Source organism: Gossypium arboreum, chromosome 1 (assembly GCF_025698485.1).
Source record: "Gossypium arboreum isolate Shixiya-1 chromosome 1, ASM2569848v2, whole genome shotgun sequence".
Lineage (NCBI taxonomy): Eukaryota > Viridiplantae > Streptophyta > Magnoliopsida > Malvales > Malvaceae > Gossypium > Gossypium arboreum.
In genome coordinates, this window is record NC_069070.1 from 49,221,852 (window position 1) to 49,238,444 (window position 16,593).

Below are 16,593 nucleotides of genomic sequence, written 5' to 3' on the forward strand. Positions count from 1 at the left end.
TGCAAAAGATTTGAAGAAGGATTGAATGAAGATTTGAAGTCGCTAGTGGGTATTTTGGAGATAAAGGAGTTTGTAACACTAGTCGAACGAGCTCGCAAGGCGGAAGAACTGGAAAGGAAAAGAAGAAGGCTGAATTTGAAGCAAGAGATTATCGTAAAAGATCGTGAGTAAAGCTCCATTCTCGGTGGTAAAGAAGTTCGTGGAGGACACCAAGAAGTCGAGGGCGATCAAGGGAATTTCCATTAGAGCCCGACCGTCGACAGACTCTGAGCTACTTTGGTAGCTAGTGTGGGCAATAATCATCGAGAGAGACTGAATGCCCCCAATGTGGAAGACGACACCTAGGTGAATGTTGGGGTAAGTCCATTAATAGGGCTGTTATGGATGCGGTTCAAGGACCACTTCATTAGAGATTGCACGGAGCTAGATGAGAAGAATAAGATGCAAGGTGCAAGACCTAGTGGAACAATGGCTAGAGGTAGGCCCCGAGAATTTCGGAGGTAGGGGTGGCAATCGAGAGGAGCCTCGATACGGCTGTTCGATCCGAGGTCGGGCCTGCTAGAGCATATGCCATCCGCGCACGAGAGGAGGCATCCTCCCCGACGTTATCACCGGTACTTTCACTCTTTTCGATACTAATGTGATTGCTTTGATTGACCTCGTTCTACTCATTCTTATGTATGCGAAACCTTAGGATCCAGAAGACTTTGCCTATTGAGTCTCTCGAGTTTGTAATTCGGTGTCAAACCCTTGGGTCATTACGTGCTTGTCAACAAAGTGTGTAAGAAAAGTCCCCTAGTATTTCGAGGTTCTTGTTTTCCGCGGACTTGATGCTTTTGCCGCTCGATTAATTCGACGTTATTCTTGGTTTGGATTGGTTGACCATGCACGATGCGGTTGTAAATTGCAAAAGCAAGACTATCGATCCGAGGTGCGTGAATAACGAGATAATTCAAAGTTGAGTCTACGGACTTAAAGGGTTGCCACCGTAATATCGCAATGTTGGCCCGAAATATGTAAGAAAAGGGTGCGGCGTACCTTGCGTATGTGCTCGATGACAAGGAGTCGAAAAGAAACCCGAATCTGTGCTGGTTTGTCAATACCCGGTTGTTTTCCTCAAGAATTGCGGGTTTGCCACCGTTCGGAAATAGAGTTTGGCATCGAATTGGTACCGGTACCACTCCAATTTCGATAGCTCCGTATCGTATGGCACCAATGGAATTAAAGGAGTTGAAAGCTCGATTGCAAGAATTGGTGGATAGAGGTTTTGCTCGCTCGAGTTTTTCGCCTTGGGTGCGCCGGTGTTGTTTGTGAAAAGAAAGATGGAACCATGAGGTTGCAGATCGACTATCGTCGACTTAGTAAAGCGACGATAAAGAACAAATATCCGCTACGCGCGTCTCGATGATTTGTTCGATCAACTGAAGGAGCCTTAGTGTTTTCAAAATAGATCCGAGATCGGGCTATTATCGATGAATTCGAGATTTGGACGCACTCCAAGACCGCCTTGAGCGAGATATGGTCACTACGAGTTCCTAGTGATGCCGTTTGGGCTTACTAATGCCCTGCGGTATTTATGGATTTGATGAATCGGATCTTGGACCATATTTGGATCGGTTCGTAGTTGTCTTCATTGATGACATTTTGGTCTATTCGCAAAATGAGACCGAACAATTGAACACCGAGGATAATGTTGCGAATTTTACGGATAAGCGCTTATATGCTAAGTTCACAAGTGTGAGTTCGGTTGAGGAGGTTAGCTTCTTGGGTCATGTGGTATCAGACGGTATTCGAGTCGACGAATAAAATTTCAGCCATACTTAATTGGAAGCCTCCAGAAATATTAATGAGGTTCGAGTTTTGGGGCTTGCTTAGGTTATTACCGACGATTTGTAAAAGGTTTCTCAACGATAGCCATGCCAATGACGGCTACTCCAAAAGGATGTTAAGTTCGAATGGACGGAGAAATGTCGAAGAGTTTCGATCAATGAAAACTTATTTGATGAAGCCCCAATCCTAGTGCAACCCGAATCGGGCAAAGAGTTTGTCATTTATAGTGACGCATCCCTACTTGGGTTGGGTTGCGATTGATGCAAGAAGGGCGAGTTGTGGCCTATGCGTCGAGACAATTAAAGCCACATGAGAAAAATTATCCGACCCATGATCTCGAATTGGCGCCATCGTATTCACCTTAAAGATATGGCGACACTACTTATCCGGTGAGAAGTGCGTGTGTATTCGGATCACAAAAGTCTCAAATATTTGATGACCCAAAGAGACTTAAATCTGCGACAAAGACGATGGCTCGAGTTGTTAAAAGATTATGAGCTCGTCATTGATTATCACCCGGGAAAGGCTAATGTGGTTGCGGATGCCTTAAGCCGAAATCACTGCTTGTTTTTACGAGCGATGAATGTACACTTGTCTATCCTACCCGACAATGTGTTAGTAGCCGAATTAAAGGCCAAACCATTGTTGGCTCATCAAATTCGGGAAGCTCAGAAAGTTGATGAGGAGTTGCTTGCAAAACGGGCTGAGTGTGTTCTGAACAAGGAATCGAGTTTCAAATTGATGATGACGATTGTTTGAGGTTCGGTTGTCTGTGTGTTCCAAAGAATTTGAGCTTATTTCGATAATTGAATGAAGCCCATTGTAGCCGAATGGCAATCCACCCGGAGTAATGAAGATGTACAACGATTTGAAACGTCGGTTTTGGTGGCATGGTATGAAACGAGACATCTCGATTTTGTTTGAGATGTTTAATATGTCAACAAGTGAAAGCGGAACATCAAGTGCCTTCAGATTACTTCATCGATCACGATACCCGAGTGGAAATGGGATCGAGTCACAATGGACTTTGTATCCGGACTGCCATTGTCAGCTAGTAAGAAGGATGCGATTTGGGTCGTTATAGATAGATTGACTAAGTCGGCTCACTTTGTCCCCGTACGTACGGATTTTTCAATGGACAAACTAGCCGAATTGTACGTTTCTCAGATTGTGAGACTACACGGGGTGCCTATTTCCATCGTGTCGGATAGAGATCCGAGATTTACCTCGCGATTTTGGAAGAAGTTGCAAGAAGCTTTGGGTACCAAGTTGCATTTCAGCACCGCCTTTCACCCCCAAACCGATGGTCAATCTGAACGGATAATTCAAATACTCGAGGATATGTTGAGATGTTGCATCCTTGAGTTTAGTGGTTCATGGGAACGGTATTTGCCTTTGATTGAATTCGCACAACAATAGCTTTCGGTCAAGTATTAAGATGGCGCCTTACGAGGCTTTATACGGTCGTAAATGCCGTACCTATTATTCGGATGAACTTAGTGAAGGTAAATTCTTGAGGTTGATTTGGTTAAGGATGCCGAGCAAAAGTTCGAGTAATTCGTGAAAGTTTGAAGGTCGCCGGATCGCCAAAAGTCGATGCGGATTTGAAAAGGAAAGACATTGAATATCGGGTTGGAGACAAGGTATTTCTCAAAGTCTCACCACGAATAAGGTGCTTAGATTTGGCCGTAAGGGCAAATTGAGTCCGAGGTTCATCGGTCCGTATGAAGTATCTGAACGAGTTGGACCAGTAGCGTACCGATTAATTTTACCCCCAGAGCTCGAAAAGATTCACAACGTTTTCCATGTTTCAATGCTTCGACGATATAGGTCTGACCCGACACACGTAATTACTCCATCTGAGGTCGAGGTTCAGCCTAATTTGAGTTATGAAGAAGAGCCGGTCGCGATTCGATGCGTGAAGTAAAAGAGCTACTGAAACAAGAAAATCCCATTAGTGAAGGTGTTGTGGCATAAACACGGGATGGAAGAAGCTACTTGGGAACTTGAGGACTCTATGAAAGAGCGATACCCGAGCCTATTTACCGGTAAGATTTTCGGGGACGAAAATTTCTTAAGTGGGGGAGAGTTGTGACAGCCCTAAAGTGACCCTAGTCGGAAAGCGGTTTCGGGACCGCTAAACCGAGTCACCGAAATGTTCTAACGTAATATTTATTGTCTAGAATATGTGAATATGAATGTGTGAAAAATTGAATGTTTGGATTTTGTTAATTGTAAGTGAATTTTATCAAATAGGACTTATGTGAGAAAATTTAGAAATGTGCTAGGCAAATGTAAGGTGGCCTATTAATACATGTGGGAAAATGGTTGTCCTTGCATGTCAAATAACCCCCTTTCCTAAGGTGAGTGGCCGCCATGACAAGATTATGGGCAAAGGAAACATGTTTCCAACATGTTTTGCTAGTGGTGTATGTAGGAAGCCATAAAATAAAAACTAGCATTAAAGAAATGAAAAAAATGAGCATGGATGCCCCCTATTGTGCCAGTAGCTAGAGAGAAAGAAAAGAAAAAAAATGTTTTGTTCATTCATTGTTCATTCTTTTGGTTGTTCTTGAAAAAAAAAAAGTGAAAGGAAGGAAGATTTACCTAGGTCAATTCGGCAAGTATCTTTGGCTACTAGGAGCTCAAGAAGCTCGAGGTGGAGAAACAAGCAAAGGCAAAGGAAAGAACATCGAGTAGCCGAGTTGGAACCATTTTGCCCAACACAAGGTAAGTCATTAAGCACATATGTTTGATATTGCTTAAATGATTGGAAAATCTATGCAATTGTGTTTAATGGAATGCTATATATGTATAAATGAAATTGTATGTGTATGGAGTGATGATAATTGTTGAATGTAAAAGAAATAGTGAAATGTGTAGAAAGTTTGCTTTCGGCACTATGTGTGCGGGCAATACGTGTGTATGGTGACGAGATAGGCACTAAGTGTGCGTGCTGGAAATATATGGCACTAAGTGTGCATGCTAGAAATATATGGCACTAAGTGTGCATACTGGAAAAAAAAAATACTAAGACCTTGGGTGTGCGAGCTCGAAGGGTATGGCACTATGTGTGCGGGCTTAAATCGCGTGGCACTAAGTGTGCGAAATCGAATATTAAGCACTGTGTGTGCGTACTCTATATATATGGAGGGTGTGTCTCCATCGAGTTGAGTATGGACAGCGGATCGGGTAAGTATCTCGAGCTCATGACGAATAGAAAATACGTTCATGCTCGGGGTTGAATTTGGTAAGCCTTAAATCTATGTGATGATTTCAATTGCATGATTGTTGCGGAAATGAAATGATGTATGGAAATTGCTTCAAATATCCTATTGAATAGTATATCAAATGTAAATGTATGACTTGGTATGAGATTGATCCGAAAGGTCTAAGGAACTATGGTATAGTTCGGTATGGCTGGAACGCTGGGCCTTGTTTCATTATTTCATTTTATGATAATTTTAGTAACGGATGGTTGTGAAATGCTTATGACTTACTGAGTTATAAACTCACTCGGTGTTTTCTTGTCACCCATTTTAGGTCTCTCGGACTCGTATTGTTTGCGTGATCGAACCGTCGTTGAAGTCATCACACCGCTGAAATATTTTGGTATTGTCTTCGTTGTTGAAGAACATTTGGCATGTATAGGCTATTATATTTTGTTGAACTGTGGGTTGTAAACTTTAAGCCATGTGAAAATGGCCTATGTGGTCGCCGAGTGGGATGCTAGAACCTATAGCCACGAGTCTTAGAAACTTTAATTTTGATAAGGTGGCCATAATTTGTGTCATGTATGATGGATGATTAAGGCCAAGGAAAGATTCATGAAATTGGCATAGTTCATCTGCAATAACTGTTGCGGACAGCAGCAGTGAGGTGAGATTGAAAAATCACTAAAAATAGTAGAAGTAGAATTAAATAGTGAATAAATTATGCAATTGAACCTTGATGAATCTAGTTTAATATGGATGGAACGAAACAACCATATGAGCAGTATAATGAGAGATATTAAAGTTCTCGTGAGACAGGGCCAGAACAGTTTCTGGGTCCCCTGTCGTGACTTTGAAAATTTACTATAAATTATCCAGAAAGAATTAGAAGTCATGCCTTATATGTGCAGATTCAATTTTGAGTCTAGTTTCATTAGAAACAAACGACACCAGTATTAAAGCCCTGTACAGAGAGATATTCAAGTTTTAACGCGCAAAGGTCAGTGTAGTCGACTCCTGTAACATTGGTGACTTTAACTAATAAACTGTACCAATTGGCCCAACCAAAAATTCTAGAAATAAATCCATGGATAGATATATGAGTCTAAATTCAGGGAAAATTTACGGAATCAGTTTCCGAGTTTTGAAACTCGAGATATGATTTTTAAGGCGACTGTGACGCAGTTAGCTAGCCTGCCTAGAACAGCAATCAGATTTTACAAAGAGAGAAATAAGGGAAGTAAGCCCGGTAACACCATGTGTTCAAATCCGGTGACGGTCACGGGTTTGGGGTGTTACAAGACTAATTTGCAACGAAGGATTATCGGTTGGAATCACGAGATTCTCATCTATGGACATAATGCTGGAAAAAAACAACTAACCCCCCAAAAAAACTGCTTGCACAATTAGAACAAAAATACCCCCAAAAAAAAAGCACCAAATATATCCTTCCCAAAAAACTTAGCCAAAAACACACCGCCACTTAGAGGAGAATGACCGGAATAGAGTAGAGAGCACAACGACGGAGTTGGAAAACACACAGCAGCAGCAGGTGGAGTCCACGCGCGGTGCGTGAAACGGAGCAGCAGAAGCTTGCGACAGCGCATGGGGCCCATGCGTGGGTCTTTTGGTCACTGGAGTCTAGGATTTTGCCGGCGAGTGGATTCTGACTCCAATGGTAGGGGCGGTGAGAAGAAAAAATGAGACTAGGGTTGAAAGTACCAAATTTGTGTTTATAGGGTTTGTGGGAAAAAAATTTAAATCAGAAAAAAGATCTCAAAAATCGAATAAAAAATTCGATACCATGATGAAATTAGAGATGAATACTTCAATGTATTGAGGAAAAAAACTCTCTCAAATTATATATTTCTTGGAAATATGTACAATTATATATACCTGTAGGATTTAAAAATTAAGGAAATAATATCTCTTAATTAGAATTTCTAAAAATATCAACTGTAATTTGTAACGATACTATTTAATAATATTAAAGAATCAAATATTTTCAACAGTTTGTATAAGCAAATCTTTAATTTTCAGAAGTGAGTTGATCCCCTCTTCCTTCTATTGATATCTGAAAGGGTAAACTATACTTTTTTTCTGTTTCTCCCTAATTTATTTAGCATTATTCATGTCAGAAAGAATAAAAATACATTTTAGTTCCATCTCCCTAATTATCTTTTAACATTTCAGGTTGTTCCAAAGAAACGCTTTGATGATGTTGTGAAGAAAAATGGTGTTGGTTTGACTTTTGCATGTATGGCTATGAGTTCGTCTATTGACAGTCCAGCTGATGAGACTAATCTGACTGCAACGGGTGAGATCAGGCTGATGCCTGATCTATTGACTATGAGGAAAATTCCATGGTACCATATATTCAAGGAATAAATAAATGGTTTCTACAATGTGAAGCATTTATATCTGACCTTTTAACACCTTCACATATTTTACATGCAATTATATCATTCCAATTTCTTATTGTGCTGTATGATCTTTTATGGTAATCATATTGCCATGACCGTGATCATCATTGGTACAAGCTAATTTTCATTATTTCTTCAAAACAATGTCATAGGAAAAAACAAGAGGATATGGTTTTGGCTGATATGCACCTTAGACCTGGTGAACCATGGGAATACTGCCCTAGAGAGGCATTAAGAAGGGTTTCAAAAGTTTTAAAAGATGATTTTAACTTGGTATGTCAGGTTGTTTGTCATACTTGTCATAGGGGATTGTATTTCATGATGAATTAATAAATGGTACATGCACAGGAAATGAATGCAGGATTTGAAAATGAATTTTATCTCTTGAAAAAGATCATAAGGTGGTTATATATGTGGATTTGTTCCATTTATTTTACCAATCTGAGGTTCTGCACAATTTAAGAAAATTTTACATTGAAATTTTGCAGAAAGGAGATGGAAGAGTGCTGGGTGCCAATTGACTCAAAACCTTACTTCTCCTCTTCTGGATTTGATGCTGTCTCCACTTTATTTCAAGAAATTATTGTTGCTCTCAATTCCTTGAATGTTGTTGTTGAACAGATACAGATTCGAAGTCATATATGCTTGATATCTTCATTTGTTAGAGGCACTTTCGGTGTTATTTGGACTTGGGTTTGAGTGTTAGATACTGTATGTGCCCGACGTGGGTATTTTCAATTCTTTGAAAGTTTTTCATGTATTTGAAGGGTCATTATAGGGTTGTATTCTCATACCCATTTGCGAAAAAAATGTAGCAGAAATGAGTGTTAGACCCCAACACTTAAAGAAAAATGTAAGGGTTGGCGCAACATAACTTTCTATCAAACTGATCATGCGTGTGGCCCAGTCATATCCTTTATGGTCATATTTAACTGACAACTAATTTGTCTTCATTGTGCAATTTATTTGGTTGAGCATCTCCATCAAGACATGAAATAATCCAATATAAGAATATATCGTGATCAACTTTGAGTTTGCCTGGATCAACTTGCCAATATAGGATCCAGTAGTAGTGAAAGCATCGAGCATGAGTGCATGTAATGAAGATCTTTTCTTTATGCATTACTTTCTAAAATGAAATAGAATTTGAAGATGGTTAAGTTTCTTGCTTTTCGTGTAAGTGGCTAGAGACAAAGGTCTAGTACAGTTTTTGATCAGTAATGCATCACCGATGACAAATAATTGCTTGCATATGATATAATGTAATAATTATCCATGAAACTATGTTCCTTTTTATTAGTTAATCTACTGATGACAACATAAGTTTAGTTCCTATTTAACTCGTAGTAGAGATAGAAATCATTTTTTACCTTCCTGTGTATGCTGCATTGTGTTTCTTTGGAAGTGCAAGTGTGATTATTAGCTGCTTCTGTTTACTTTAGCTTTAAAATTTTGCAGTTGCATGCAGAAGCTGGAAAAGGTCAGTCTGAAATAGCTCTGGCGCACACTGCTTGTACATATGCTGCTGACAGTTTGATTTTTGCGCGCGAAGCTGTTAGGGCGGCTGCAAATAAGCAGGGACTGTTGGCAACTTTTGTCCCGAAGTAAGTTGCAGTTGTTTCTCTTATTTCAATCAATGCTTGCATCGCTGCCCTCATGGTCTACATCTATAGTTTCCTATAGTTTGGGATAAGCAGATGCAGATAGAAAGACATAGGGATTTAAGAATGATGAATAGTTGTCGAACATGGTTGATCATTATGATTATTATTTTTTGAATATAGTTTAAATGGTTCGTTCAAATTTGTGTTTGTTGACGAAGGATTCATTCAATTTCTATACGAATAATACTAATTTATTCTAAAATATTCAAACTTCCAAATTAAAACTAAGTGGTTAATATAACAATGTATAGATTGAAAGTTTCCAAGAGAGCTTTTACTAAAACTGTTCTGTTATTATTAACTAAAGAACTGAACCTAAATAGAGAAAACAGTCCTAATCCTAATTGGGAAAATAGTTTCCTTATTCTAATAAACTACTAAAAATAAAATAAAAATATTCCTAGAATATAAATAAAATTTATCTTCCTAAATAAGATTTTTCTACCTAAATAAATTTAAAATATATACATATTTCAACACCCTCAAGTTGGTGTATATATATCAATCATGCCCAACTTGCTTACAAGAAAATCAAAGCTTGTCTTAGAGAGTCCTTTGGTGAGTATGTCAGCAATCTGTTGTTTTAAAGGAACAAACGGCATGCACACTTGGCCTTCTTCAATCTTTTCCTTGATAAAGTGTCTATCAATCTCAACATGTTTAGTTCTGTCATGTTAGACTGTGTTGTGAGCAATACTAATGGCAGCTTTGCTGTCACAGTACAACTTCATTGGTGAAGTTATTGGTTTCCTCAGCTCTTCCATAATTCTTTTTAACCACATCATTTCACAAATACCTTGAGCCATTGATCTAAACTCAGCCTCTGCACTACTTCTTGCTACAACACTTTGTTTTTTGCTTTGCCAAGTGACAAGGTTTCCTCAAACAAATGTACAGTATCATGATGTAGATCTTCTATCTATTATTGAGCCTGCCCAATCTGCATCTGTATAAGCTTCAATTCCTCTTTGTTCGGATTTCTTGAAGAATAAGCCATTTCCAGGGGAACTCTTCAAGTATCTTAGAATTCGAAACACTGCTTCTTCATGTTCCTCCATTGGAGAGTTTATAAATTGACTCACTAAGCTCACTGCAAAAGCTATGTCTGGCCTTATACGTGATAAGTAAATTACTTACCAACTAATCTTTGGTACTGCCCTTTATCAACTATCGACCTTCTTTATTTCCGAATTTTACATTTGGATCAATTGGTGTGTCAGCTGGGCAGCAACCACTCATCCTAGCCTCTTTTAAAAGATCAATCACATATTTTCTCTGAGAGACCACAAGACCCTTCTTTGATCGAGCAACTTCCATTCCAACAAAGTATTTCAAAGGACCCAGGTCTTTGATCACAAACTCCAATGCTAGATGCTCTTTGAGACGCCTTATTTCATCCACATCATCTCCTGTAAGAATGATATCATCGACATAAACTATAATAACTGCTATTTTACCTTTTTGTGTATGTCGATAGAACATTATATGATCAGCTTGCCCTTATAAGTAACCTTGTTTTTTAACAACTTGAGTGAACCATTCAAACTAAGCTCGAGGAGACTGATTGAGACCATATAAAGATTTCTTGAGTTTACATACTCGAGTTCCAAATTTTTCTTCAAAACCTAGAGGAGGATACATGTAAACTTTTTCTTCAAGTTTCCCATTTAGGAAAGCATTCTTCACATCTAACTGCTGTAAAGTCCAATCAAGATTAACAGCAATTGATAAAAGAACTCTGAACGGAATTTAGTTTGGCTACAGGAGCAAATGTTTCAAGATAATCTATCCCGTATGTTTGAGTGTACCCTTTAGCCACCAACCGGGCTTTGTATCTATCTAAAGATCTATCTGATTTGAATTTGGTTGTGAACACCCATTTACAGCCCACTATTTTTTTTCCTACAGGTAATTCTATTGTTTCCCATGTACCTGTTTTTTCGAGAGCGCGCATTTCCTCTAAAATAGCCTACTTCCACTCAAGAACCTGTAAAGCATCTTTCACATTTTTGGGTATTTTTACAGTATCAAGACATGAAACAAAGGTTGAGAATGTCGAAGACAAGGCTTTATAGGATACAAAGTTAGACATGGGATATTTGACGATATTTCTAACACCTTTTCTTTTGGCAATTGGAATATCTAAATTAGAAAATTCATTGGCTGGATTATAAGCTTTACCTGGACTTTTGACAGGATCTTGCAGGTCGGATTCTTGGTGATGAATCAGGTGGATTCCACTTTCTTGATTTCGATTTTTTCTTGAGTAAACAATTAACTCGTTTGTTTGTTCTTTATTCTCATGATCAGACTCTACACCTACATACTCATTTTCATTAACATTAACATCAGTAATTTCTGTATTAATCATAAATTCACCTTCCCCATTATTAGAATCCCTATGTTGTATATTCCTAGTCTTTTCTTGATCAATTATAGAATCTTCCTTAGTATAATTCCCTCCCTGAAGATTAGAATCAAAATAAGATTGTGTTTCAACAAATGTGACATCCATGGTAACAATAATCTTCCTATCAATTGGATCATAACATTTGTAACCCTTTTTATTAGAAACATAGCCAACAAAGACACATTTTTTTGCTCTAGGATCTAGTTTACCTTGGTTGTGAAGATGAACAAAAACACTACACCCAAAAACTCGGAGGGATAAATCTGTGATCAATTTAGAGTTAGGAAAGTTATCTTTAAAGAGACGAAAATGAGTTATATAGTTTAGATTTTTACTGGGCATTCTATTAATAAGATATGTAGCTATTAACAAGGCTTCGCCCCAAAAATAACGTGGTACTTGACTAGTGAACATCAAGGCTCTAGTTACTTCCAAAAGATGTCGATTTTTTCTTTCTGCAATCCCATTTTTTTGTGGTGTATTTGTACAAGAACTTTGGTGGACTATTCCATGTTTGGTTAAGAAAGCACCTAATTGGTCGCTAAAAAATTCCCCACCATTGTCAGTCCGAAATACTTCTATTTCACACCAAATTGTGTTTCCACTATATAGCATAAAAAGACTAAAACACATTTTTAACTTCAGACTTATCTTTTAATAAAAACACCCAACAAATTTGAGTATGATCATCAATAAATGTGACAAACCAATGTTTTCCTGAAAAAGTTGAGACTCTTAAAAGTCCCCAAACATCACTATAAATTAACGAAAAAGGTTTGGAGGCTTTATATTTTTTAGGTGGAAAGAATGACTGATGATGTTTAGCTAATTCAGAAAAATCACAATGATATGAAGAAGGATCTTTGTTTTTAAATAAATTAGGTAACAAATATCTTAAATAGTAAAAATTAGGATGTCCAAGCCTATAATGCCAAATCATAACCTTATCAAAATCAGAAATAGAATTTAAACATAAAGTAGTAGTTGGTTGACTTAGATGGTCGTCTTCAAGAAAGTAAATTCCCCCAAATTCTTTAGCATTGCCAATCATCCTCCCTGAGACCATGTCCTGAAACTTACACATAAAGGAGTCAAATATAACATGACAATTTGAGAACTGGGATAATTTACTGACCGGTATGAGATTATAAGCTAGATTTGGCACATGTAAAACATCATGTAAAACCAAGGAAGACGAAATTTTAACAATGCCTTTTCCGGCTATTGCCGAGAAGGACCCATCTGCTACTTTGATCTTTTTGTTTCCTGCGCAAGGTGTGTAAGTTGAAAAAAGAAAATGACTACTAGTCATGTGATCACTAGCTCCAGAATCAACGATCCACGTGTTTGTTTTACAAGGCTTGACATCGAGAAAAAGTAAAAATCAAGACTGATTGGGCAAAAGAGGAAGAAGGATTATTGGATGAGTTAGGAATAGAAGAATTCATCCGAAATTGTGGTGATTGAAAAAACTTGTGTAGATGCTCTAATTGTTCCTTAGTGAATGAAGACCCTTCCAGAGAACTTTGGCCCTCATAATTTCCATTAGTTGTTTGGAAAGCTTTGCTATCTCATGATTGTGAACCACGACCATTGTCACTCTTTTTTCTTCCATTTGTCAGTTTCTCATGGAGCTTCCAACATGTTTCTCGAGTGTGCTAATATTTTTTGCAGTAATTGCACCAAGGTTTAACCATGATGTTACTAGAGATTTAACCTATCTCAGATGCCATGAAAGTTCCCAAGAGAGCTTTTAATAAAACTGTTATGTAATTATTAACTAAAGAACTGAACTTAAATAGAGAAAACAATCCTAATTTTAATTGGGAAAATAATTCCCTTATTCTAATAAACTACTAAAACATAAAATAAAAATATTCCTAGAATATGAATAAAATTTATCTTTCTAAATAAGATTTATCTACCTAAATAAATTTAAAATATATAAATATTTCAACATAGATGATTATGGGAACACTCTTTTGCTAATCATTTGAGCTAAAGTCTATGTCAAATGTCTAAATCGCAACCATGAGGCTTTCTTGCATGTCCAGCTTTTTGGAATTCTAGAATGCCTAACACTTTTGACCTATTCCTCTGCCTAGGTACGCTTTGAATGACATAGGTTCGGGATCCCATGTGCATGTCAGTTTATGGCAGAATGGACGAAATGTTTTTACAGCGTCCAATAGATCTAGTTAGTACGGAATGTCGAAAGTTGGGGAGGAGTTCATGGCTGGGGTTTTGGCCCATCTTCCTTCAATTTTGGCGTTCACGGCACCACTTCCAAATAGGTTTATTCTATTCTTCTAAATATTATTATATTTTTGTAATAAATTTAAGATCGGACTTAACCTGACTGATATGATGGATTCTCCCCCCTAACATATATTGGAGGGACTACCTATTCAATTTCTGGCCTCACTTTCATCTACTTAGGTCCTACTTCAACTTTTATTTGTCTTCAGTTATGACCGGATTCAGCCTAATACATGGAGTGGAGCGTATCAGTGCTGGGGAAATGAAAACCGAGAGGCACCTGTAAGAACTGCATGTCCACCGGCAGTTCCAAATGGTTTTGTGAGCAACTTTGAGATCAAATCTTTTGATGGATGTGCAAATCCACACTTGGGATTGGCTGCTATAGTTGCTGCTGGAATTGATGGCCTGCGGAACCACCTTCCTCTGCCTGAACCTATTAGTAAGAACTATTTGCATTTTTCTGTATTACCACTTGGGCTACCAAATGTTTTGCACCTTGAAATTTATAGGCATAACTCACAAATACCTATAATATCTCTGAGACTGAACAAAATGCACTCGTCCGCAAAGAATGCTAGAGACTGTTGTGGCCATAACTCATAACAAGATCTTCATATATATGAAAATTTCTCATCCAAAGGTCATATGTAGGATATTATGAATTCTCAGATGATAAGCAGTTCTCTTAAACACCGTAAGCTGTTAAGCTCTTAGTACTGCAAAGATTGAAGTTAAGATTCTTATTTTCTTTCCAACGCATTGAATAAATCGGCTAACAAGTTATGGTAATGGTTCTTTTGACTAAATGTTCACTGTATAAATTTTTATACAGAAGTCCCTGACAATAGTGTCTTGTTGTCTTTTATCAATGAAAAAGATGAAAATCCGGCTACACTCGACCAGAAACTACTAAGACTCCCAACATTGCTTTCTGAATCCATAGAAGCTCCTGAGAACAACAATGTGTTGAGGGAGATGATTGGTGAAAAGCTTTTCACGGCTATAAAAGGAGGTCGAAAGGTAAGTTCCGACCATGGTTTCCAAAATGTTAATATTTTAGATAAAGTTTCAATGCATAAACTGATGCCGATGAAATTAATACTTATATACAGGCAGAGATTCAGTACTATTCAAAGAACAAGGATGCATACAAGCAACTTATACACCGTTATTAAGATGCCGATGATATCGGTCTCTGTGCAGTTCCATTAGGCAAACTCTATGATCTCTGTGCTTGGTTATTCCCATTGTGTTTAAAAATGGAAACGGTGTTGAGAAATAACACGGAAAATAATCTTGAGGTTCTCAAACTTTAATCTCTTTTGTTTTAAGAGGTGGATCATATACCGTTGGGTATGTTGCATGTTGTGGAGTGCATAAACCTACGTGATATTGAGACTTCTGCTCTTTTACAAGGGATTAGATAATCTATTTAAGTACTCGAGTAATGAATATAATGTCGAAGATCACCTTTTAGAACGATTGTATTAACCAAGTTAAGTTCGAGTGGTATTTATGTAATTTGAGTACGGATAGCAACACCTACACTTTTTCTTTTCTCAGGGTGTTTTATCCATTGGGTGGAAAAATACTTTTGGTTAAAAGTGATTTTCATTAGAAAAACAATCAAAACATGTGACTTTTTATTCCAACCTAAAACTTGAGAATTAGATTTTTTGGTTTTTAAGTTTAGAAGTGAAAATTATCAAATGTTTTTATTTATTTAATTATTTAAAAATATAAAATTTATATTTTATATATTATCATATTAAATAATTTAAATATTATTTATTTTAAATTATTTAAATCTTATTTGTTACTATATTTAACTTTTTTATATATTATTAATTTAACAAATAATTTATATTAATTATTTAAAAAATTTAAATTTAAATTTTACATTATATTAAATTATTTAAGTATCATTGAATTAACTCTTTTATTTTTATTACGTTGGAAAGGAACATTTCAACTATCGACTGTAATTTAAGATAATAGAAATTTCATTTATTGATAGAAACTTCTATTTATAGAAGTAAGAGTTAATATATTTTGGTTGGAATATTAGATTATTTCTTTTTGTTGAGTGAAATTTTTGAACAGTTGAGTTAGACTTTCTATTTTCAGTGTTTTTGGTTTGTGAGGTTTTGAGATTGATGAGCAAAAATTGAAATTGAGGTTTAATTGTGTTGATCAATTTTGGGATTAGATATTCTTGGTTTTATTCATTTTTATTGATTTTAACTGAGATTAAGACTGAAACAATTTTCAGTTTTCGTTCATTAATTTATTAAAGAAGAATGTTGTTTGTTTAAAATTTTCAATGTATTTTCAAACAAAATATTTTGTTTATTTTAAATTTTAGTTTCAATTTTCATTTATCATTTGAAGGTTTGATTTTTTTATTGTTCGTCTATCAAGTTTTTTAGGTGATGGACCTGATAATAAAGCAAAGTAATGACATTAATAATTGAGGAATTAAAACTTTAAAAAATTTGAGAAATTAAATAAAAACAATGTGTTCCAAAAAATTAGTGGAATATTAGCTCATACAAAATACTATTTTACTCTTTTAGGAATTTTAATAAATTTTTATATTTTTGTATAAATTTTTAATATAAATAGATATTCGATTTAAATTTAGAGGGCTAAATTTGTTTTTAGACTAATAAACAAGTTCATGTTGGCACTTTTGTTAAATTTCAATGATTGTTAATGTTCGGTAGCAAAATAAAACTGATTTCAAATAGCTTAGTAACCAAAATAGAAAAAATTAAGAGTTCAGTGACCAA

The 16,593-nt window shown here is 36.5% G+C and overlaps 1 pseudogene; it reads left to right on the forward strand.

Annotated features, from left to right (window-relative positions):
- Positions 1 to 15,111, forward strand: part of LOC108451100 (protein fluG-like) — a 100,166-nt pseudogene extending 85,055 nt beyond the window's left edge.
- Positions 15,112 to 16,593: the final 1,482 nt, after the last annotated feature.